The sequence below is a fragment of the Lactuca serriola genome, chromosome 4 (genome assembly GCF_051521515.1).
Source record: "Lactuca serriola cultivar US96UC23 chromosome 4, Lser_US96UC23_V15, whole genome shotgun sequence".
NCBI classification, from domain to species: domain Eukaryota; kingdom Viridiplantae; phylum Streptophyta; class Magnoliopsida; order Asterales; family Asteraceae; genus Lactuca; species Lactuca serriola.
In genome coordinates, this window is record NC_136411.1 from 264,919,420 (window position 1) to 264,944,569 (window position 25,150).

At 44.1% G+C, this 25,150-nt stretch overlaps 1 pseudogene; it reads left to right on the forward strand.

Annotated features, from left to right (window-relative positions):
- Nucleotides 1-24,563, forward strand: part of LOC145099329 (vacuole membrane protein KMS1-like) — a 29,113-nt pseudogene extending 4,550 nt beyond the window's left edge.
- The last annotated feature ends 587 nt before the right edge of the window (nucleotides 24,564-25,150 follow it).

The window sequence follows — 25,150 nt, forward strand, 5'->3', positions numbered from 1 at the left end:
CTCCCACTGGAACCGTAGATACTTGATACACCACTTGCCGTCTCAAACTCAAGACTCTATAAATAATTCAGAATTTAGGGCATTATACTCGGACTCCTCGGAACACCATTACCGAACATCACGATGTCCTACCTCAATGACTGATCTCCCACTTGCGGCATCACACACAGATACATCAATGCATTCCCTCAAAATCTCATAACTAATCTTCATTTCACACAACGCGCAACTTTGGAGCATTCCAACTCTCAACCGAAACACGAAGGAATCCTCAAAGACTCAGAACATGTTGACGACAATCCGAAACACCATCCTCTATTGCCCAAAACCCATGCAAGAATATTCAAACCGAATTTGGAATTGGTTGCCCGATCGACTTCTACCGTTCCTAAAGTTCATATAACAACTCGTACGCTGAACCAGAAATTCTCAACCGACGAAACTATCTTACGAGCCAACCACCTCGAACTCACTATCACCACCTCACAGAGTTCCTAGCCACCACAAGGTCTCTGACCTGCGGCCACTTTCCGTAGGGATTCTCATCCTTCTCTGAACACATACAACATTCATCATCTCGCTCTACACCTAGCCTCGATCACCAATAACCCTGGTCTCATGAATCCGTTCCGCAGGTCTTTATATCCAGACCCCAAAACGCTTCTAAACAAATCTCTGATTCCCTCAATAAAATACCCAGTTCTCCCCCACTTTGGGTTCGAACCATCACCAATTGGCGCACCAACAATCTATCCCACAGACTGTTCCCACCAATAACATTGCACCTACTCTTGGAAGGTGCTACATAATGCTTGATGATCTCCCGACAGAGGTCAAACAACTCCAAATACCCCCAATCTCAGATGAAATCCTCAGAACTACCTATCATGACTGCCTCTAGTCATTTAGAAACTCACACCCTCCTAACACCGGACCTCCCAACTATCCAATATTAACTCTGACTCTTAGTTTGGAAATAATGAACTATCATTCTCTTCGTCCTCGACTCCTCAACTAACGCTCTATCACATCACTTATCATAAGAGCAGAACCCATATTTCCACTCTGGATACTCATCAATGACGATAAGAGCCACCACCTTGGTATACTCCTCTTGATTGTCCGACGTTGCAGCTAACACATGCCCTACTATAGTCAAATAGGGTGTCTCTTGTTCCTTGACCATCTCAGTCCCCATTGACGACTTGTTCAAGCTATATTTTTACCTTGCGGCAGACTTAGTGCCATAAACTCTGATTGAAGATCGCCAATAGTGCAATCCCACAGGGCTCACCCCTAACTTAGACACAGAACTCTCAACACCTCTTACGTCTCCCATAGGAAACGGAAACAACACCACTCGGGTTGCGGAAAGTGACATCTCCACTATCGGCCGGTCGCCCAGCCCAGACCATATCCTTCCATAATGCACCATCCCTACTCATCCCTGAGTCTTGCGACTCCAACTGGTATATAACCAACAATCCTACGGAGGCAACTCAATTTCCCCCTCAAGGGATGCTCCACTAAAACTCGTTCATTATGGCCTTCTGGCCCCATACTCTTCCACATCTGCTCTCACGCTAGGTAATCACCACGGAATAACCGGTAAAACCAGAAGCACTAACTGCCACATATCATGGTACTCAAACCATGTGACCACCTCTCGATCTGCGATGAATCATGGCACCCGTACCATGTTATCTCCTCTTAATTTACTACGAATCATGGTACTCGAACCATGTTCTCTCTTCTCAATCTTCCTCAATTCATGGTACTCGAACCATGACATCACCTCTCAATCTGCTACAAATCATGGTACTCGAACCATGACGTCACCTCTCGATCTGCCACTTAGATCCTCCGGAATACTCCCTGCATCGAGTATGGGTCCTCTGCTTTCAGTAGTACGGGCCCATACTACCTACCACATCTACCCATATTCTCTACACGGACCATTCCAGATTCCCTAAGTAGCTGCTCAACCTTCTCAATCACAAATCCCAACACGCGTGCTTGTCATCCAGCGAAATGCTCTACTCCGTCAGCATACTCATCTGACTAAGGTCACTTCCTAGGATCTTCCTAGGTTCTCACACTTCTCCGCCATCAACTGCTAAGAAACTCCTTATGATGCCAGTCATCTACCTCCTGAATATTGTCACATTCACTTGGTAGCTGACTCCCATCATCGGGAATTCCACAAAGCACGAAGCAAGCAACATTCAGACATCGAACAAACACGTAAAACCCACTCTAGGTGATCACTCCACTTGCTCTACTCATACTAAAAAAAAAGATATCACCAAACTCTGCCACTCTACCCCTCGCGGGTATCTCGCTACTCTCTCGATAGGCTCCACAAATGCTCATCTAGGTATCTCTCCTAGATTACTCCTCTACTCATATCCCTCTCTACAAGGATTCCTGTTGGATACTCTCACTCAGCACATACTCGAAGGTGCATCACAGGTAACAACAACTCCTAGGCTAAGGCATCACAAATCAGGCCACTCTAGTCCTAAAATATGAAATACCAAGCCTATCTCTAGCATGCATAATATCTCATAACATATCTCATAGCACAAAAGTAAGGGTATTTTGGAAAATCATCGTTCAGGCTCTGGCTGATTGTACACACTGATCCTTCTCGTTGTTCTCTTAGAAACTCTTGCTCGTTTTTAAAAAATCATTTCTTTTGAAAATTTTCTCAAATCCTCAGTTTGAGTCCAGATTTACCCGAAGGAGCATCTGAATCCCTCAAATCAAGGCTCTGATACCAACTTGTAACACCGTAAATTTTCAAACAACTTTTTCATTTTTAAATCACATAATTTTCATAAGGTATTTCACAAAAATCTCATTTATTAGGTTTACAACTCAAACTCCATAATTTCACTATTAAAATCCAGGATCCTCAAAATGTAACTCTTTCACTAGTGTGTACAATCAAGCTGTTGCCGTCCCGCGATCCTGAAAAACCTGAAACACATAACACATAACACGGTAAGCACAAAGCTTAGTGAGTTCCCCAAAATACCACATACATCACATATTAGCCACTCGAGGCTATAAATCTGTGGACCCTCTGGTCCTAACTCTGTGGACCTTCCGACCCTAACTCTGTAAATTTTGAACAATACATAGCATAAATCACATAGAAATAATGCAATGTATCACATCATATATATATATATATATATATATATATATATATATATATATATATATATATATATATAGAGCATACAAGGTACTCTATCACACAACTCTAATTACCACTCTAGGTAAAGTATAGTGAGAATACTCACCTGACAAGCAGCAAGTAAATAGCCTCGCACCAGAATCTCGAACTAGCCTCCGCCTATCACAAGGAATGAATACCTCTTATCATAAGTCTTTTCATGATTCAGATAATCGAAGACGGTTCTTTCTCTTTCTAACTCTCTAAAGTGGGTAAAAGACCATTTTACCCCTCCAAGGTCTCTATTACTTATGTTAACCAAAACCCCAAAGTCAACAGAAGTCAGAATCAAGTCAACAGTCCATATTTGACCCTACTCGTCGAGTGCATCCTTGCAACTCGTCGAGTCCCCTCGTATCAACTAAAGTCTATCAAGGACTCACTCAGCTCGCCAAGTTGACTCCGAACTCGGTGAGCCAACACTGGGTTAAGGCTACTCGGTCAAACCCGCTACGACTCGTCGAGTCATCTCATGGTCTCGGCGATTTGGCTCCAACAGATTTCTCATCTAGCCATTTGAGGTCAGATGTAACCCAAACTCATAGATCTAACCTCCTACTACCCAAAAGTCATGTAAAGGTCCGATCTTGATGTCCATGCATGGCATATTTCGCTTAATATGCCATTTAGACTCCATTAAAGCTTCCTAACTTCAAATCCCCATGGATGAACAACAATGGCTTTTTACTTTCTGACTTTCTGGACCTTACCAGGTCCAGATCTATGCTACCAGATCACAAGAGGGGTTTGATGCATTCAAAACCCCACCAAGAAGATCATACAAGCCCTAATCCTCAAAACAAAGATCTACTCAATTAGGGAAGAAAAGGGGTCTAATTTGATACCTCAAACTGATGCTCTTAGGTTGTAAATCACAGATCTACAACCTCCTCTGGTCCCTTTATCTTGAAACCTCCTTCTTCTTTGCAAATCATTCTCCAAGAAGCTCAAAGTGGCTCTCTCTTGTCCAAAGCACTCAGGACTCGTTTAGGGTTCTCTCTTCTGAAAGGTATCCGCAATAAGAGGCCTTAAGTGCCTTTAAATAGATCCCAAACCCCGGAAATTAGGGTTTCTCTACCCAGCACCTACTCGGCGAGTCCCTCCTCTGGCTCGTCGAGTCTACTCATTAGATCCACGGGGAAAACCCGACTCGACTCGACGAGTTCGACCCTCAACTCGTCGAGTCTCTCCTTTAATTTCAAGATTAACCCACACGATAATATGCCTGAAATTCCGGATGTTACAATTCTCCCCTACTTGAATTAGATTTCGCCCTCGAAATCGCTCCTCAACCACATAGACCAAGCTAATCACCTGAAAAGCACCATCAAAAGGAGCTCATGCTAAATTGATATCCTTCACCATGGACACCTGAAATCACACAGAAAATCCCCAGTCCAGAACTAAACCAATTCTTATGCCGCTAAAAAACTCCTTCCCAATATCCGGATACTCTAGTGGCCTGACCTGCCGCCAAGGCACCTATTCAGGCGATCACCACGATATTCGCTCCTCGAATATCAAACCCTGACAACTCACTGATCCTCTGATTCTCACAAGACTGCATCCAACAATCGGTTACCGCTCACTCGAACCAACATGCTAAATGATCTGAATCACGCCCCAAGAAACCGAAGGGTCCATACCCCACCAGGGCTCATCCACTAAACTGCTATCAGAACTCGTCCGAATCAAGTCAACAGTCCACATTTGACCCTACTCGTCGAGTGCATCCTTGCAACTCATCGAGTCCCCTCCTGTCAACTAAACTCTATCAAGGACTCACTCAGCTCGCCAAGTTGACTCCCAACTCGGTGAGCCAACACTGGGTTAAGGCTACTCGGTCAAACCCGCTACGACTCATCGAGTCATCTCATGGACTCAGCGAGTTGGCTCCAACAAATTTCTCATCTAGCCATCTGAGGTCAGATCTGTAACCCAAACTCATAGATCTAACCTCCTACTACCCAAAAGTCACGTAAAGGTCTGATCTTGATGTCCATGCATGGTATATTTCGCTCAATATGCCATTTAGACTCCATTAAAGCTTCCTAACTTCAAAACCCCATGGATGAACAACAATGGCTTTTTACTTTCTGACTTTCTAGACCTTATTAGGTCCAGATCTATGCTACCAGCTAAACAAGAGGGGTTTGATGCATTCAAAACCCCACCAAGAAGATAATACAAGCCCTAATCCTCAAAAGAAAGATCTACTCAATTAGGGAAGGAAAGGGGTCTGGTTTGATACCTCAAAGTGATGCTCCTAGGTTGTAAATCACAGATCTACAACCTCCTCTGGTCCCTTTATCTTGAAACCTCCTTCTTCTTTGCAAACCATTCTCCAAGAAGCTCTTAGTGGCTCTCTCTCTTGCCCAAAGCACTCAGGACTCGTTTAGGGTTCTCTCTTCTGAAAGGTAGCCGCAATAAGAGGCCTTAAGTGCCTTTAAATAGGTCCCAAACCCCGGAAATTAGGGTTTCTCTGCCTAGCACCTACTCGACGCGTCCCTCCTCTGACACGTCGAGTCCACTCATTAAATCCACGGGGAAAACCCGACTCGACTCGATGAGTTCAACCCTCAACTCGTCGAGTCTCTCCTTTAATTTCAAGATTAACCCACACGATAATATCCCTGAAAATCCGGATGTTACACATGGGCTCCCCTGAGGTCTTCCCATGAAAGTATCATATAATCACTAGCATACCACTTAGAATAAAGCTAACTATCATACCACATATCTCTACTATAACTAGTGTACCACATAACATAAAATGGGCCGACCTTGGTGCCTTAGACCCATTGGTATGGTGAGAAGACTCACCTCGAAAGCAAAAGCTTCCCGAATGAAATTCTTAGTTGCTGCCCTGATGACTTCCCGAGCTATCTATACCAATCAATATACTTAATTAGAAACTGGGTCTCGTACCATAATCCTTAATCCATGTATGGGGTAAAATGACCATTCTACCCCTAGCCTATTATGATCCAAATCTAAGGCCCAATCCCAAAAAAGCCCGACACTATAATGTCTATAAGTCCTTTAATGGACCAATTTCTAAATTGGGCCCAAACCCAATAGTCCACAAGGCCCAAGTACCAAAAATTCCCTAAGACCCAATCCATGGCCCAATTTTCCAATTTGGGCTCAAAACCATAATGGGCCTCCATAAATAAATTTCAACCCCAAAACTTGATGCCCAATAGGACCCAACATACAAAGTCCAAAACCATAAGATCCATAAAGGCCCATGAATGGCGCAATTTTCCAAATTGGGCACACGGTCCTTATTACGCCTTAACCTAAGATCCAATCCTTCAATTAGTCCAGAACACAACCATTCTGACTGTAACACCGTGAATTTCAAAATAATTTTTTGCAAAATATAAAAACATTTTTCATTTAATTTTCATAAACATCAAGTTTAAATCTTCAATTCACATCATACAAAATCCCAAGATCATATCACATAAAAATCCCTTGCGTGTGTACAGATCAAGCCGGCGCCTTCCCACGGTCATCACTAGCACCTGAAACAAACAACACTAACACTGTAAGCACAAAGCTTAGTGAGTTCCCCAAAATACCACACATAACACATATTAGCCACGCGAGGCTATAACTTTGTGGGTCCGTAGACCCTACTCTGTGAACCCACTGGTTCTAACTCTAGGAACCTTACGGTTCCAACTCTATAAACATGCACAACATAAATCACATAGACATCATGCAGTACAACACATAACATACACATAACATACATATACTCTATCACATAACTCTGATTACCTACTCAAGGTAAAGTATAGTGAGAAGACTCACCTCGTATATCTCGATAACCCGCGAATCCTGGAAATCACTCGTGCTCGATCCTCCGAGCTATAATCCTCCTATAACATCATACATCTCTAATTAACACTTTTACCACTAAGGTTGACTACCCCTATCAAGTCAACACTGGTCAACTCTGGTCAACGGTCAACGGTCAATTTTGACCGGACTCGGCGAGTGCACTAGGGCGACTCGGCGAGTCTATACGTATTCACCAACTCTCTAGGATTCTCTTTTGACACGTCGAGTACTCCCCTGACTCGACGAGTTCCACCTGGCATGAATCGCGGGGCCACCACGACTCAACTCGCCGAGTCTCAAGAACAACTCGGCGAGTTCCAGCTCGACTCAGTCCATCTGTCAACCCTCTCTAACTCTCCCTGACTCACTGAGTCAACCCATAACTCGGCAGGACCACTCACTGAGTGGTTAAGGACAATCTTCATGCTACTCGCCGAGTCTGTTCTTCAGACTCGGCGAGTCCATGCCATGCATCAACTCAAACTAGCTTTTGAGGTCAGATCTGCTCCATCCACTCATAGATCTGGCCCTCCTAAGCTCATTCATCACGTAAAGTTCATGTCTTGGTTACCATACAACACCTACAAGGCTCTTTTTGGAGAAATGACCTCTAAAATGGCAACCCTTGCCTCCAAACCAAAAGGAAGGACATAAAGCATGACATTAGGGACTCTCTGGACCTACTAAGGTCCAGATCTAAGCACCATATCCCCATGGGACCTCTCACACTTCAAATACAAAGCAAATAAGGCATGAAGAAACCCTAGATTTGACCATATCAACAAAAATACGGAAATAAGCTCTGAATGATACCTCAAGAAGCCTCCTCTGATGAAATGAAAGTAGATCCAAGCTCCCCAACTCTTCTAGCTTGACTTTCCTATTCCTTTCTTGCAAAAACACACAAATTTGGTGAACAATGGCCTCTTATCTCAGTCACAAGAACCCTCAGCTGCTTTGGTGCTCTCAAGATCAAGGTAGCCGCAATGAAGGGCCATAAGGTCCTTTAAATAGGGCTTAGGACCGGGAAATTAGGGTTTCATTAAACAGCGAGGACTCGCCGAGTCCATTCCTTGGACTCGTCGAGTCCAGGCGCGAACCCGCGTCCTGAACCGCGATCCTACTCGGCGAGTGTGAGCTCCAACTCGCCGAGTCCCCTCACAAAACTCCAAAAATATAAGCATAAAAGATACCTGGAAATCTGGGCTGTTACAATTCTCACCCACTAGAACTAGACTTCACCCTCGAAGTCTCGCTCTGCAAATAGCTCCGGATGCTGCTCACGCATCTCACGCTCCAGCTCCCAGGTCATCTCTGATCCTTTTCGATGCTGCCACTGAACCAACACATGGGGTACCTCCTTGTTCCTCAAAACCTTGATCTTCCGATCTCTGATGGCCATTGGTCTCTCGGCATAATTCAGGCTCGCATGCACCTGAATATCCTCTAATGGAACCACTGCCGACTCGTCGGCTATACACTTCCTCAGCTGCGACACATGAAAAGTGTCGTGAATCTGCCCCAACTCTGCTGGCAAATCCAAACGATAGGCTACCCGGCCTACCCTCGCAGTCACACGGAAAGGACCAATATATCGGGGCCCCAACTTGCCCCTCTTCCTGAATCGAATCACTCCTTTCCAAGGAGAGACCTTCAGGAGTACAAGGTCGCCAACCTGAAACTCAAGCTTGGACCAGCATCTGTCTGCATAACTCTTCTGTCGGCTCTGAGCGGTCAACAACCTCTGTCTGACCTGCTGAATCTGCTCTGTCGTCTGAAGCACGATCTCTGTACTGCCCATCACCCGCTAACCAACCTCTCCCTAACAAATGGGGGTCCGACACCTCCTCCCATACAACAGCTCAAAGGGTGGCATACCAATGCTCGAATGATGGCTGTTGTTGTAGGAAAACTCTGCCAAGGGCAAATATGCATCCCAGCTACCCCCAAAATCCAACACACATGCTCGGAGCATGTCCTCGAGCGTCTGAATCGTCTGCTCACTCTGAACGTCTGTCTGGGGATGATATGCGGTACTAAAATGTAGTCTAGTACCCAACTCCTCATGAAACTTCTTCCAGAATCTGGAAGTGAAACGCACATCACGATCTGAAACAATCGAGATTGGCACCCCATGCTGAGATACCACTTCCCTCACATACACCTCCGTCAATTTCTCTGCTGAAGAACTCTCGCTGATAGCAAGGAAGTGAGCGCTCTTCGTCAATCTGTCCACAATCACCCAAATTGCATCAACTCCTCTGGCAGTCCTTGGCAATTTGGTGATGAAATCCATAGTGATCTGTTCCCATTTCCATTCGGGAACCTCCAATGGCTGCAACTTACCATGCGACCTCTGGTGCTCAGCCTTAACCCTACGACAGGTCAAGCACCTCTCAACGAACCACGCGACATCCCTCTTCATACAGGGCCACCAATACTCCTTTCTCAAATCCAAATACATCTTAGTGGCCCCCGGATGGATCGAAAATTTCGACCGATGCGCCTCCTCCATCAAAATGGTACGCGTTCCTCCCACAAACGGTATCCAGATACGCCCCTGAAATGTCATAAGCCCCCGACCATCGGTAACGAACTCTGAAACCAAACCAACAACCCGTTCCCTCTTCTGCATCTCAGGTCGCACAGCCTCGGCCTGTGCCCCACGAATGGCGTCCAATACTGGAGCTATCACGGTCAATCTCAAACATACCTCCCGCAGCGGGGTGCTCTCTGCCCTATGGCTCAATGCATCGGCTACCACATTAGCCTTGCCTGGGTGGTACAGGATCTCACAATCATAATCCTTGACCACATTTAACCACCTTCTCTGACGCATATTTAGGTTGGGCTGATCCATCAAATACTTCAAACTCTTATGGTCCGTGTATATCGTACACCGAACCCCATACAAGTAGTGACGCCAAATCTTGAGGGCGAACACCACTGCCCCCAACTCTAGATCATGGGTGGGATATCTCGTCTCATGAGGCTTCAGCTGTCTCGATGCTCGATGCATACGCTATCACATGCCCCCTCTGCATCAGCATCACTCCCAATCCCAAAATCGATGCATCACAGTATACCACAAAGTCCTCCATCCCTTCCGGGAGAGCTAACACTGGGGCTTCGCACAACCTCTGGCGAAGTGTCTCAAAGGAGGCCTGCTGCTCGGGGCCCCATGAAAAAGCAACACCCTTCCGGGTCAATCTGGTGAGTGGCACTGCGATCTTGGAGAAATCCTTAATAAACCTCCGATAATACCCTGCCAACCCTAGGAAACTCCTGATCTCGGAGGGTGACTTCGGCACCTCCCAACTCATCACCGCCTCAACCTTGGCCGGATCGACCAATATCCCTTCCTGGTTAACGAGATGTCCTAAGAACTATACCTCCCGCAACCAGAAATCACACTTGGAGAATTTGGCATAAAGCCTCTCCGATCTCAGAACTCCGAGAACCTCTCTCAAATGCTCCTCATGCTGCTCTCTAGATCTCGAATATACCAGAATGTCATCGATAAATACAATCACCGACCGATCCAACATCGGCCTACACACTCGGTTCATGAGATCCATGAACACTGCCGGGGCATTGGTGAGCCCGAAAGGCATCACCACAAACTCGTAATGCCCATAACGCGTCCTAAACGCTGTCTTCTATACGTCCTCATCCCGCACCCTCACCTAATGATATCCAGACCTCAAATCGATCTTGGAAAACCAAGATGCTCCCTGCAACTGATCGAACAAATCGTCGATCCTCGGCAACGGGTAACGGTTCTTGACCGTCAGCTTGTTCAACTCCCGGTAATCAATACACATCCGGTGTGAACCATCCTTCTTTTTGACGAACAGGATAGGCGCTCCCCACGGCGAGCTGCTCGGCCGAATAAACCCCTTCCCCAGCAGCTCCTGAAGCTGCGAGGATAACTCTTGCATCTCTGGAGGTGCAAGGCGATAAGGCACCTTGGCGATAGGCGCGGCCCCGGGAACCAAATCGATACTGAACTCCACTTGCCTCACAGGAGGCACACCCGGCAACTCCTCGGGAAACACATCCGGGAACTCACGCACCACCGGAACCTCCTCAACTGAACTCGGCCTCTCTGAATCCACCCGCATATCCATCACATACGCCACAAAACCCTTACAGCCCTGCTGTAGACACTGCCTCGCTCTAGCGGCCGAACAAAACGCTGACCCTGAACGTGTACCCTCGCCGTACACCGAAAGAACTCCCCCACTAGGGTCTCGTATGGTCACCAGCTGTCGCTCACAGTCGATAACCGCACCGAATCTGCTCAACCAATCCATGCCCACAATGACGCAGACATCACCCATCGCAATAGGAACCAGATTAATCGGGAACTCAACACCAAAAATCTCGACCACGCAACCTCGGAGAACCTCCGTGGCATATATCACCCTCTCATCAGCTATGGAAACTCTCAGAGGCTGACTCAACGCCTCACGACTAACACTGATATGCTGACTAAAAGCCAAAGATACAAAAGACCGACTCGCACCCGAGTCAAATAACACCAAGGCAGGTACAAAATTCACAAGAAAAGTACCTACGCATAACATAACATAAGCATAATATCTCAACATCAAAATAAATACATGAAAGAATACATACCAGCGATGACATCGGGCGCTGCGCGGACCTCCTCCGCGGTCAGCTGAAAGGCTCTCCCTCGTGCCCTCGGCGCCCCGGCCTTCACTGGCCGAATCTCTGTAGCTCTGATGGCGGCAGGGGCAGATCCCTGAGGTGCTCCCTAAGATGACCCTCGTAACTGCGGACACTCTGCCTTCCGGTGTCCGGTCTGATTGCAGTGGAAGCACACTGCAAACCCCTTGGGGCAATCCTTGGCCATATGCCCCTCCTTGCCACATTTGTAGCAAGATCCTGCTCTGCAGACTCCATCGTGACCCTTGCCACACTTCCCACAAGTGCGACCCTTCTGGCTCCCTGGTTTGGGATCAGCGGGCTTGGCCCGCTTGGCTGCTGGCTGAGACTGTGCCGGTCGCCGATCCCTCCCCTGAGACTCCGCCTCCTCCCTGGCCTGAGTCTCCAGCTCAATCTCCCTCTTCCGGGCATTTGCCTGAAGCTCAGCAAATGTCCGGTATGAGGAGTTCACCGCGAACTCCCGAATTTCTCGCCTAAAAATACTCAAATATCGGCTCATACTTGCCTGCTCAGTGGACACGTGCTCAGGGCAGAACATCGCCCTCTCATGGAACATCTTGGTGATCGCTGTAACTGACTCAGTACCCTGCTTGAGGGTCAGAAACTCCTGTGCCAAACGCTCCCTCTCCACCTGGGGAACGTACTCTTCTCGGAATATGGCAGTGAACCTCTCCCAGGTCATTGCCGCAAGCTTAGCAGGCGTAAAATGCGCCGTCACAAACTTCCACCAGTCCTTCACTCCCAAGCGAAGCTGGTTTAGCACGAACCGAACCTTCAAATGCTCAGGAGATGAGCAAGTGAAGAAACACCCCTCTATATCAGAAATCCATCTCATAGCTGTCACCGGGTCCTGGGTCCCATCAAAATCTGGTGGTTTTGTGTTGCTGAACTCCCGGAACAGCAATGCATCACCACCTTGCGGCCTCGCGGCAGCAATAGCTGCGGTGGCCGCTGCAACAGCAGCCTCAGAAAGAGCGGCATAACGCTCATCAAAGGTCTCAATTAGCGTGGTCTTAATAGACCCGAACATCTCTGGTATCTCTGCCCTAATGGCCGCAGCCACCTCCTCGTGGATGATCCGGCGGATCTCCTCATCACTGGTATCACTGCTCTCAGGCATCAAACGTGTCCTCACCATGATCTACCTCTGAAATACAACATACGAAAAATTAGAACCCCTTCGAGCATACTCACACTCGACAACTCATTCCTCCTTGATCCTTGGTATTCCAAAGATTCTTACTTGGGCTGTACACCGCTCCGGTGCTTTTAGTAGTGCGGGCCCAATACTACTCTCCGCACCGTCTCAGAATACACCCCAAGTCCTCCTCTTCGGATCCCAACTTCCAAGTACTCTATCATGTACATGTTATTCTCTAATAGATCCCTCATAAGCCTCTCGCTGCTACCTACTCACTCTCAAGCATCTCATAGCAGATCACCACTTCCTAGGCTAAGGCATCACAGATCAGGCCACTCTAGTCCTAATAGGAATACTTAGCCTACTCTAACATGCGAATACATCATATCAATACCAATAGCACATAACATGAGGGTATTTTAGGAAATCACCGTTCGGGCGCGGACTGATCGTACACACAACTCTGCTCTGCGTTTCTTTTCAAAATCTTTTACTCTTTTTCAAAATACTTCTCAAATCCTCAGTTTGAGTTCAAATACGCCCGAAGGTGTACTCCAATCCCTCAAACCAAGGCTCTGATACCAACTTGTAACACCGTGAATTTCAAAATAATTTTTCGCAAAATATAAAAACATTTTTCATTTAATTTTCATAAACATCAAGTTTAAATCTTCAATTCACATCATACAAAATCCCAAGATCATATCACATAAAAATCCCTTGCGTGTGTACAGATCAAGCCGGCGCCTTCCCACGGTCATCACTAGCACCTGAAACAAACAACACTAACACTGTAAGCACAAAGCTTAGTGAGTTCCCCAAAATACCACACATAACACATATTAGCCACTCGAGGCTATAACTCTGTGGGTCCGTAGACCCTACTCTGTGAACCCACTGGTTCTAACTCTGGGAACCTTACGGTTCCAACTCTATAAACATGCACAACATAAATCACATAGACATCATGCAGTACAACACATAACATACACATACTCTGTCACATAACTCTGATTACCTACTCAAGGTAAAGTATAGTGAGAAGACTCACCTCGTATATCTCAATAACCCGCGAATCCTGGAAATCACTCGTGCTCGATCCTCCGAGCTATAATCCTCCTATAACATCATACATCTCTAATTAACACTTTTACCACTAAGGTTGACTACCCCTATCAAGTCAACACTGGTCAACTCTGGTCAACGGTCAACGGTCAATTTTGACCGGACTCGGCGAGTGCACTAGGGCGACTCAGCGAGTCTATACGTATTCACCAACTCTCTAGGATTCTCTTTTGACACGTCGAGTACTCCCCTGACTCGACGAGTTCCACCTGGCATGAATCGCGGGGCCACCACGACTCAACTCGCCGAGTCTCAAGAACAACTCGGCGAGTTCCAGCTCGACTCAGTCCATCTGTCAACCCTCTCTAACTCTCCCTGACTCACTGAGTCAACCCATAACTCGGCAGGACCACTCGCTGAGTGGTTAAGGACAATCTTCATGCTACTCGCCAAGTCTGTTCTTCAGACTCGGCGAGTCCATGCCATGCATCAACTCAAGCTAGCTTCTGAGGTCAGATCCGCTCCATCCACTCATAGATCTGGCCCTCCTAAGCTCATTCATCACGTAAAGTTCATGTCTTGGTTACCATACAACACCTACAAGGCTCTTTTTGGAGAAATGACCTCTAAAATGGCAACCCTAGCCTCCAACCCAAAAGGAAGGACATAAAGCATGACATTAGGGACTCTCTGGACCTACTAAGGTCCAGATCGAAGCACCATATCCCCATGGGACCTCTCACACTTCAAATACAAAGCAAATAAGGCATGAAGAAACCCTAGATTTGACCATATCAACAAAAATACGGAAATAAGCTCTGAATGATACCTCAAGAAGCCTCCTCTGATGAAATGAAAGTAGATCCAAGCTCCCCAACTCTTCTAGCTTGACTTTCCTATTCCTTTCTTGCAAAAACACACAAATTTGGTGAACAATGGCCTCTTATCTCACTCACAAGAACCCTCAGCTGCTTTGGTGCTCTCAAGATCAAGGTAGCCGCAATGAAGGGCCATAAGGTCCTTTAAATAGGGCTTAGGACCGGGAAATTAGGGTTTCATTAAACAGCGAGGACTCGCCGAGTCCATTTCTTGGACTCGTCGAGTCCAGGCACGAACCCGCGTCCTGAACCGCGATCCTACTCGGCGAGTTTGAGCTCCAACTCGCCGAGTCCCCTCACAAAACTCCAAAAATATAAGCATAAAAGATACCTGGAAATCCGGGTTGTTACACTGACGGTCCATTAGGGCCCAAGAATCTAGGATCCAAACAGATGGTCCAAACCCGAAGCCCAATGTCCGAAACCCATCCTGGCTGATTACGCAGGGCGTACTTGCTTAATGGATTGTACGTTACGCATACTAGATTATAGGCCCAACATACTACCCTATAGACTCACTTCTGCCATTAAGCACTTAATGCTTTAAGTCATAAGTTCAAACCACAGATTTGAGTCCCACATAATGTCTAAACCCATAAAGTCACTGACTTGGTGACTTTGCGTGCCCCCAATAAGACCAAATAACATTCTACTTTCCTGGAATGAAATCAAGACCACTAGATCTCATACTTGGGACCGAAATGAACAAAAACTCACAAATGGTAGATCTAAGAGATAAATGATCAACTTCAAAACTTTAGACCTTCATCAAGCTGAGAATGAGTCCTAAAATCCAGATCCATAAGCTCCTCCTTGATTCCCATCTTTGCATCAAGCACCATCTTCTTGAAAATGGGCCAAACACTCCAAAAATGGACTTCATAAGCTCAAAATGCCACCATGAATGGTTAAAGATGATTTCTAGGGTTTTAGAGGGTGGTGGCTAAAGATATTAGGGTTAGGTTATGAGATTGGGAGCTTAAATAGGGCCCAAGACCCTAAAATAGGGTTTTGATCTGACTGGCGTACGCCCAACGTAATTCTGGTACGCCCAGCATACTCCGAAAACATTCGCGACCATCCTGGTCAGTACGTTCAGCGTACTTCCTTCTTCACTAGTACGCCCCGCATACTCCTTTTATATGCCCTGTGTACTCGGTTAAGCCTGAAAACCACGAAACTTCCGAAGGCCATAACTTCTTCGTTATAAACCCGATTCCGACGACCCTTATATCCATGGAAAGGTGATGTGAATCCCTACACTTATATTAACTCATACCTTCCTTAAGACCTTCTGAACAAAAGTCCATTTTCCACAAAATCCCGAACTACCACTTTATCGAAATACCCCTAGACTTCGAAACAAAAACCGAACACCCAGGTCACATCTAATACATCACCCGCACCAAAATGGGCCTATATCTTACCTTTTTTAAAGTCCTAATCCTTATGATGACCGATCTTCGGACCACATCCTCATATTAAGAATCGATTCGGAATAGGATGTTAGAACTCTCTCACACTTGAATTAGATTTCAACCTCGAAATATGTCCTTCCTTCCCAGTACATCCAACAATATGATCCATACCTCCATGATCTGGAATAAATACAACCTCTCCAAGGCAATCGATACCACCTCTAAAAGGACCTTCCAACCTGAAAAGGAACGAATCTAAAACCCTTTAGAATAAAACCACATCTTACCAATAATGGCAACTCATTCTTAGCCCAACTAATACCGACACCCGACATTCTGAGGGACACAACTGTTACCCCGATCAATCAGTGGCCGATAAGAGGCAAAATGACCCAACCACACCAGACTCTCTTCAATCCTAATTATCTCGATGTTACCAACTGAATGAATTTGCTTAACCTAACCAAATGCCGAACGCCTACATTCGGGATACTGGTTTCCTGCCCGGTTGCTGAACCGACTAGCAACCACACACTCGACCCACGTGACCTCCGAAGCGACCTCGGCTAACAGTATTTGCCCTACCTCCACTCATGACTTCGTCAATCCTTCTAACACATCTAATCATCATAACCCGACAACCTGTCACCACTGAATCCAATACAATAGTGCGCGCTACCCGAAGACGGTAGTCTTTCGTCATTCCTAGTCTCCTTCGTCTTGCCGTTTCCTGATTCCAACATGTCGTGGCCCTATTATTGATGGAACCGGACTGAGACACATCATGATGGCTTAAGCTACCATCGAACCAAACCCATTTATTACCCTGGTATCCTGCATTTGATTCCCTTGGTATCCATATGCTCCCAAATCTCGTCTCACATAAACAAAATCCACAACTGAACATGAGCGAACCCCGATTCAGAATCCTTTCCGAAACGTGTCAATACCCCGCTACTACCTCGAGGTCCATCATGCACCATAACTTCCGACATCCCTTACTTTATCGATAAATAGATACCCTTAGCCGATACCCAAGACTACCAGTCTCGCACTCGGTCCAACCACCAGGTTCTCAAGAGATCAGATATCAGGTCTATCCAGCCGTAGCCCTACCGTATCACGTGCCACTTATCCATAATATCGTGCAACTAAAGGTCCAAACCATTGACTCAACAATCTCTACCAGTTCCATTCTGAATTCCCATAACCGTCCAGGCTTGTCTACGGATAATCGATTGAATAACCACCTCCGGTCCTGATTCTATAAAGTTGTGGCTTCCCCACAATCTTGCGAATTGGTCTATCCTAGCCTCAATCGTCTAAAAGAATTCATGAATAGTATGGCTCCCCCGTAGTCGTACAACACTTCCCATGCTATTTGACAGATAGTGAATTCTATGGCTCCCCCTTAGTCTTACAACACTTTCCACATTATCCGACTACTAGTGAATGCTACGGCTCCCCCGTAGCCTTACAACACTTTCCATACTATCCGACTACTAGTGAATGCTACGGCTCCCCCTGTAGTCTTATAACATTTTCCACACTATCCGACTGCTAGTGAATGCTACGGCTCCCCCGTAGTCTTACAACACTTTTACCCTATCATGATCCCTGTCCATAGCCATATCACTCATCTATCACTCCGAACTCATCTTAATGTTGATCGTCCACACGGTCTATCCTCCCAACTGAACTCAAATACTGAATGGAACTCTACCTGGTTCCCTCCACCAAAGCCTACTATATGACGTCAAAAAGACGCAATCCAGATGTTGGGGAGTTTCCCGAACACCATCCCACGATATCCTATATTCAGTCAGCCCCTAAGGCCACCTTTCCTCCCTAAAGGGGAATATGAGACGCATCCTCGTCTCACACTTGCTTCTATCCTGGATATCTGAATGACTCTCCCCCACTTAGATTCAACTAAGTCCGCTCAACATATGAGAATTGAAGGATTCCCAAACCCTCTCTCGTTCCAATGATTAATATGCTGACCGCCGATGCTTAACAAAGCTTGAACACCATGAATAACCCTTCCAAAACAAAACGATTCCCGAAAAACAACTACTACTTCTTGAATCCCAACAATGCCAATAACTCTAGCTGCTCAAACTGATATCATACTCAGATCTCGGAGTCTAAAGGTCGGATGCTCCAATCAAAACTTCAGCAACAACTCTCTCTTCCTTTGACAACCCGGAAGCCTTTCCAAACATAATATCTAAGGTTACTGGAACCTAGTCATAATTCCTTCGTACAAACCCTTGAACTAACCCCGACCATACCCAAATGACACTCGAACAACGGACAATCTGCGATATACAAGGAGACAACCCCGTAATATTCCACCCAAATTCATGGCATGCAGATGGCATATAACTCTTCTTGAAGGTACATACAACTCAACCTCAACCAGAGATAACCATGATGCACTATTCATGCTGATGAAAATAACCGCTACTAAATACAGTCAAAGCTGGTAGGGAGGCAAAAGGGTACATACCTCGCACTCTTACCTGTCGAGGCGCCGATCTCTCCTGTCTAATCTTGAAAAGTGCCCCCCCTCTGTTGGGGCTCCGACTCTACCCTCTCATCCATTGGTGATCCTCAAAATAGTCAGAGCCGATGCACTCCCCGCTCCTCTCTGATCATCAGGCGGTCGAACTCCTTGTCACCCTCCTGATCACAACAAATATAATGGGCTTGCCTCCTGTAGGCAATCCTGCTGGCGTGGCGAATCATCCTACACCAGTAGCAACCCAACCCTTGGAGCGACAAACCCCATCGTACGGTTCCCCGCACGCACTGCACTGACTCCAACCCTGTTGACCTCTTAGACGTTGCTCTAGGTCTTGGGTCTCTTCCCGAGACCCTTCACTAAATGCACATGACCTAAACCCGTATGCTCTAGGTACTCCAAATCGATCCTTCGCCCTCGAGCTCTGGGACCCATATCATTCAGGGTCACACCCTGACTCACTCACTAAGTCAATCGTCACGACTACACTGCAATAGCTGGAGCAATCTCTGCTCTAACTGGGCTACAAACTATCCCTGAGACTTGGTCTACAATATCGAATATGAAATAAATCACACAATCCTTGTTGCCTGATCTAAGGCGAACTCAAAATCCTTGCAGTCCTCCCACTAACTGACTCACCACTAGAGCCAGGACCAAATCCTGGTCCTCCCTCATGGGTGCTCATCCTCATCTGGAAACACAGTCATCTCCACTATGAGAGTGTAACCAAGAATCCTCCATCCCATAAGCTTATTAGATTCTCCAAGACTCTCACTTATTCAATTATGGATCATGTGCTTTCAGTAGTATGATCCCATACTACCTTCCATACCTATCCATACTTTCCTCAGCAATCCTCCCGAATCCTCTAAGTCACCTACCCCACTGATGCACCAAATATCTGCTAAACAGCAGCACGATACTCACCGAAGCAACTCCTAGGCTCCCCCTAGGTTCCTAATCTCAACGAACCGTCTCACTAAACTCACTGGAGTATATCCTAGGCTTTCCTAGGTTCCCAACCTCGCCCTACCATCAGCTACTGAAGAACTCCCCATGATTCCAGCCATCCACCTCCTGGATATCGTCATATCCACTTAGTGGCTGACTCTTATCACTCAAGAGTTCCACAAAGCACAAAGCAAGCAACATTTGTGCAATAGCACTCCGATCCAAAGAAATGCCATAGGACGTTCACCCCACATATCACAACTCGTGCTATCCACATCCATCTATCCTCACTGCCGACTGCCTTATGCATGCAAATTATACACAGAACAGGATCCAATAGACTGTCGAATAATACACTCTACCCTAGGACCACAAACATACGAGGAACATGAAATAAGGCCAAATCAATTATTCTAAGGCTATAAGATCCTAACCGTATACAATTTTAAAAGCATACACCTAGCTGTTACCAATATCAATAATCATTCTTATTCTAGCATGTCATACCATATCAGGCCAATCTATCGCTGACTACTCAACACTAGCATGCAAGTCTACCATCTCATATATCATATAAAGGCACCTCTCCTAGCCCTAGGTAGCATGCGATTCTCAGATTCATAAATCAAATCATATCAAATACATATATGGGTATTCTGGGGAAACTTACTTGAGCTTGGCTAATTGCATGCACCACACCCTTTCTTGTATTAGACACTACAAGAAAAAGACCCTTTTATGACGCGCAAACCACGACACTCATTGATTTATGTTACGTAAAAGAGAGTGACATTAAAAAAGAGTCGTCTCTTCAAAAAAATTAAGGATTTAGGTCATGCATTATTGTGTGCCCTTAAATTAGTGTCTAAACAAAAAAAAAACACGGAGGGCACATGTGTGTCATCTAAGGATGTCGCTTTATAAATTTTAATGGAACGCGCGTTCATCCTTTAATAACAGGGGGAAATGAAATCCTAAAAAATTAAAAACCCCGCTTTTCTTCCATCTTTTAGGGTTTCCATGTAAACCCTAGACATCATTTGCAGGTTTCGTTCTGTGATCAATTTGTTGCTGTTCGGGAAGGAATAACGAATTCATCCTCTCCATCAGCCGACAACCTTCACTCTCTGCTTCTCCTTTTCTCTGTAAACCCTAGACCTCATTATGCGGCTATAACTCTTCCCCCCTTTCGTATTTTTGGAGTTTGGCAGCGATATAGTGGTCAACGATGTCAACTATCCTCTTTTATCTACCATTTTCTCCCTCTGAGACATTAAATACACGCCATCCCAAAATTGGAAGAACTAGGGCTTTTGTGCGCTGGATCTCACAGGAAACAGGTTTTCCTCGTCCCCACCCTCACCCATCCAAATTCCTTCTTCTTCAAATGATTACATGTTCTCACCTCTCAACCGTACCTGAATGGATATCTCTGTCTCTCTTGTATCTATTCTCCCAATATCTCTCGTGCTTTCCTATTTACAACTAAAGTTTGAGAGCGAAAAGAAAAAAGAAAAGATGTGCCTTTTCTTCCTCTTTCTTCCCCTTTTCTTCCTCTGGTTCGATCACAACCCTTCTTCTCATTTCTTATTATTTCTTTTTTTTTTCGATTTGCAGGTGAGAGTGTGAGGTGGCGTTCGAAGGTTGTCAAGGGGTTGTGAGGAGATGATGGCTGGTGATTGTTCGGTAATGGAGAAATAAGGGTGTGTTTGTGTGACTGATTAACAAATTTCAGCAAACTCCAAGTGCAGAAGCCCTAAAATTTTAAGAAACTTTAAGATGGAAAAGGGAGAAAAGAAAAGAACAATGTATAGAGAATAAGGAAAAAGAAACGAAGAAATAACTAAATCCATCTTCGATCCCAACCAGATGTATGTAAGATTTTCTACACTTTTTATTTTTTGTCCCAATGTTGGCTGGATTGTCTGATTTAACATCTAACTCGAGACCAAGAAAAGCAAGCAACAGCAAGCACAAATCATATCCATAGAGAGACGGCGCACAATCAGTGAATGCTGCGAATCTCATATCTTCCTGGAGTCCTCTTCCCGTAATAACAACAAAGATCTGCTTTCGCGTTGTTCCTGATCTTAGCCTGCTCCGTTTGAATAGTGAGTTTATCATATTTTCTAGGACTTGTATTCATCCCGATTGTCACTGATTTGAGATTTTATCGAGAATTTAAACTGATTCAAAAGATGTATTTTCGTTTTAGCATGTGAGTGCAGAAGAACTTTAATCGCACTCATAAATCTTGTTGTCTTCTCAGGCTTTTGAGATGCCGATCTCAGGTACCTCTTTTGATTTTTGAGATGCCGGGATTGTTTAAATCAAATCTTCTAACATTTGATGTTGTTGGCTGTAATCCATGGACATAACTAGGGTAGCTCAATCCGTTCATATCCACAACTTTTTTGATCTGGTTGTCTAATAGATTAAACTATTATCCTTTTTCATTGGTTAATTGATTTGACTTTTTGACAAGCTGATTCTTGCTACCATTCTTGCTCTCTTCTTAACCTTATAAAATCAAGGGGCATATTATATCCCTTTCTCCATGCCTTATTGGCTTATTTTTTTTTATTCATATCTTTTGTCTGTTGCACTTTCGCAAGGGTTTTTTTTAGTCTTCTCTACTTACTCTATTTCCGTTGAGGTTTTGTATTGTTTCTTTTTTCAGACTAAGAAAGTTTTCCCTACTTAATTTGGTAAATCGAAACAATATTGATTAAATGTCATTGAAGATGTGAAATGAGTTTGTTGGATTACTTGCTCTAGGTTACTCGAGTTTACATGAAGCTAATATGACAATGTAATAATATCAAACTAACACAATGGAACCATGGTTGTGTTTATTCCTGTATCTCTCTCTCTCTCTCTCTCTCTCTCTCTGTATAATTGATCTAATAAGATCACCTCACTCTTTTCTTATGAAGAAATTTATCATCTCTCTATAGTCTATGTCTATATACATAAGACTTGACACAACACAATGGCATTGCTTTGTGTCTAGTGTGCATTGAGTGGACTGATGTCAATTGGATAAAATTGTAATCTTTTTTTTTTCACGTGTAACAAACACAACCTTAATTATGGAAGTTCTCATTTTACCATTTGGATTTTTTTCCACTTTTGGGTTTATATTTTTGTAATGGTGAGTGGATGCCTTGTTTCCTTGGCTAATCGGTTTTCTTGTTTGTAATTGTAGGACTGCGTGAGAAGCATAAACAAGAACTCGAGAATATGACATTAATAACACAACCTTTCAAAACATTGAAGCTTTTTATAGTGGCTGTTCTTCATTATATAACAAGATCACTGGTATACCTTCTGACACATGTTGTCTGGCTTATGCTTTTTGTCACACTCACAATTGCAGCTGGACTCTTGTTTCTGTCTGTGGATGGTCCTCATGGAATGGTACTTCTTATTGCCTATTACTTACATTAGGCCATTACAACTACATATTTCTGCAGTTTTATTTGAAATAATGATGTATATGAGTTCTCTCAAATGAAAGCTTCTATTGATCACGAGATCATCCATAAAACCGAGTAAATACCATTTTTTGGTCTCTATTTATTGATCTTTATTAGTTGTTTTCCAAGAAAAGCATAAAATCAAACCAAAACCAAAAATCAGTTGTACATTGATCTTCAATAGGTATTCTGTTTGTTAACAAATTCTTTGCCTATGATTCATCGTACTCAAAGTTCCTTCAAATTATCGATGAGGTTGTAAGTTCCTTGGTTTTCATGATTATATGTTACATATTAATATATAATGATGAATATGTGATACATGTGTTCTTGTAGCATGTTGAAGAGCTTATTGAATATGCAAGGTTTGGACTGTGGTGGGTAGCTCTTGGTGTTGCATCTTCCATTGGTCTTGGTGAGCTCAATCAACTTTATCCCCATTATCATTTATTATTATTATAATAATAGTTCAATAGCTAATTTAATAAAAAAAATAATACTTCTTCAGTGGCTAAATCAATAAAATGGTGAAAGTACAAGTGTTGTTATGTATTTTTCCCTTTACATAATTATATTCTTGCATTTTCATTTATTATGTTCTTTTTTGGAAACCAAAGTTTTTAAAGTTTTGTTAAGTTGTATTTGTAATTAATTGATCAGGGTCTGGGCTGCACACTTTTGTTCTATATCTGGGTCCCCACATTGCTTTCTTCACAATAAAAGCAATGCAGTGTGGTCGGGTGGATCTTAAAAGTGTTGTTTATGATACAATAAAGTTAAACAGAAGCCCTACATGGCTTCAAAAGGATTGTTCAGAGTTTGGGCCTCCATTGTTTTTTATCCTCTCAAGGTGTTCAGGTTCCACTTAGCAGCATTTTGCCTCAAGTACAAGTAGAAGCTATTCTTTGGGGCCTTGGAACTGCATTAGGAGAGCTACCTCCATATTTCATTTCTAGAGCAGGTTTCTTATACTTATTCTTATTTTTATTTTTTTTCCTTTTCGTATATTGCTATTCCCTTCTCAAATTTCTTTTTTTCCTCATTAAGTGATACACTGATAAAGTGCTATCTAGATAAATGATGTTTGTGAAAACATGACAGAAAATTATTTGAATATTGTTTTAAAAATGACAAAAAATGTACAATTTTTTGCAGCAAGTATCTCGGGTGATAAAATGGATGTGACAGAAGAACTGGACGCTTCCTCATCAGAGAATAATGGAGTTGCTTCAAACTTCAATCACATGAAGCGATGGTTCCTTTCACATGCTCAATATTTAAAACACAGCTCCTTTACAAAATTTGAGTCATAGTTTTTTAATAATAGTGTTATTGTGTTGATTTAACAAAAGTGTTGGTGGGTTGATTGGTATTTTTATGCATATTTGATTAAATTAATTGATCAGGGTAAGTATCTCTATATATTCTTGAATCAGGGGAGGAATGGAATTCTTCATTCCATTGGAATGGAAAGAAAACATTTTGTTTTGTCTAATTCAACGGAATGGGGAAAACCCTACTCTTTTTTTTCCTTATAATTCTATATGTATGAGTTATTAGCATGATCTGTTAAATTTTGATAAACATGGCAACATGTTAAGCGTGCAGCTGTTTTGGCTTTGAGTATAGCTGGCCACAACAAGCCAAATCTCATCAAGGGCCTTCTTCCATAACTGTTGCCACTTATTTATGCAGAACTCATAGGCAAGGTTTGGAATATTTGTTTTAGACATAATTATATATTTTATCTGTTAACACATGTTCATCATCTAAACCTGGTATGCGGTATTTCAATTGATAAATATATTTATCAAGATTTTGAGTTGGCCATATTTATTTAACATTTGACTTTATATTTGTAGGTGTGTTTATTACGATATTGTGTGGAGGGCTCCCTTTT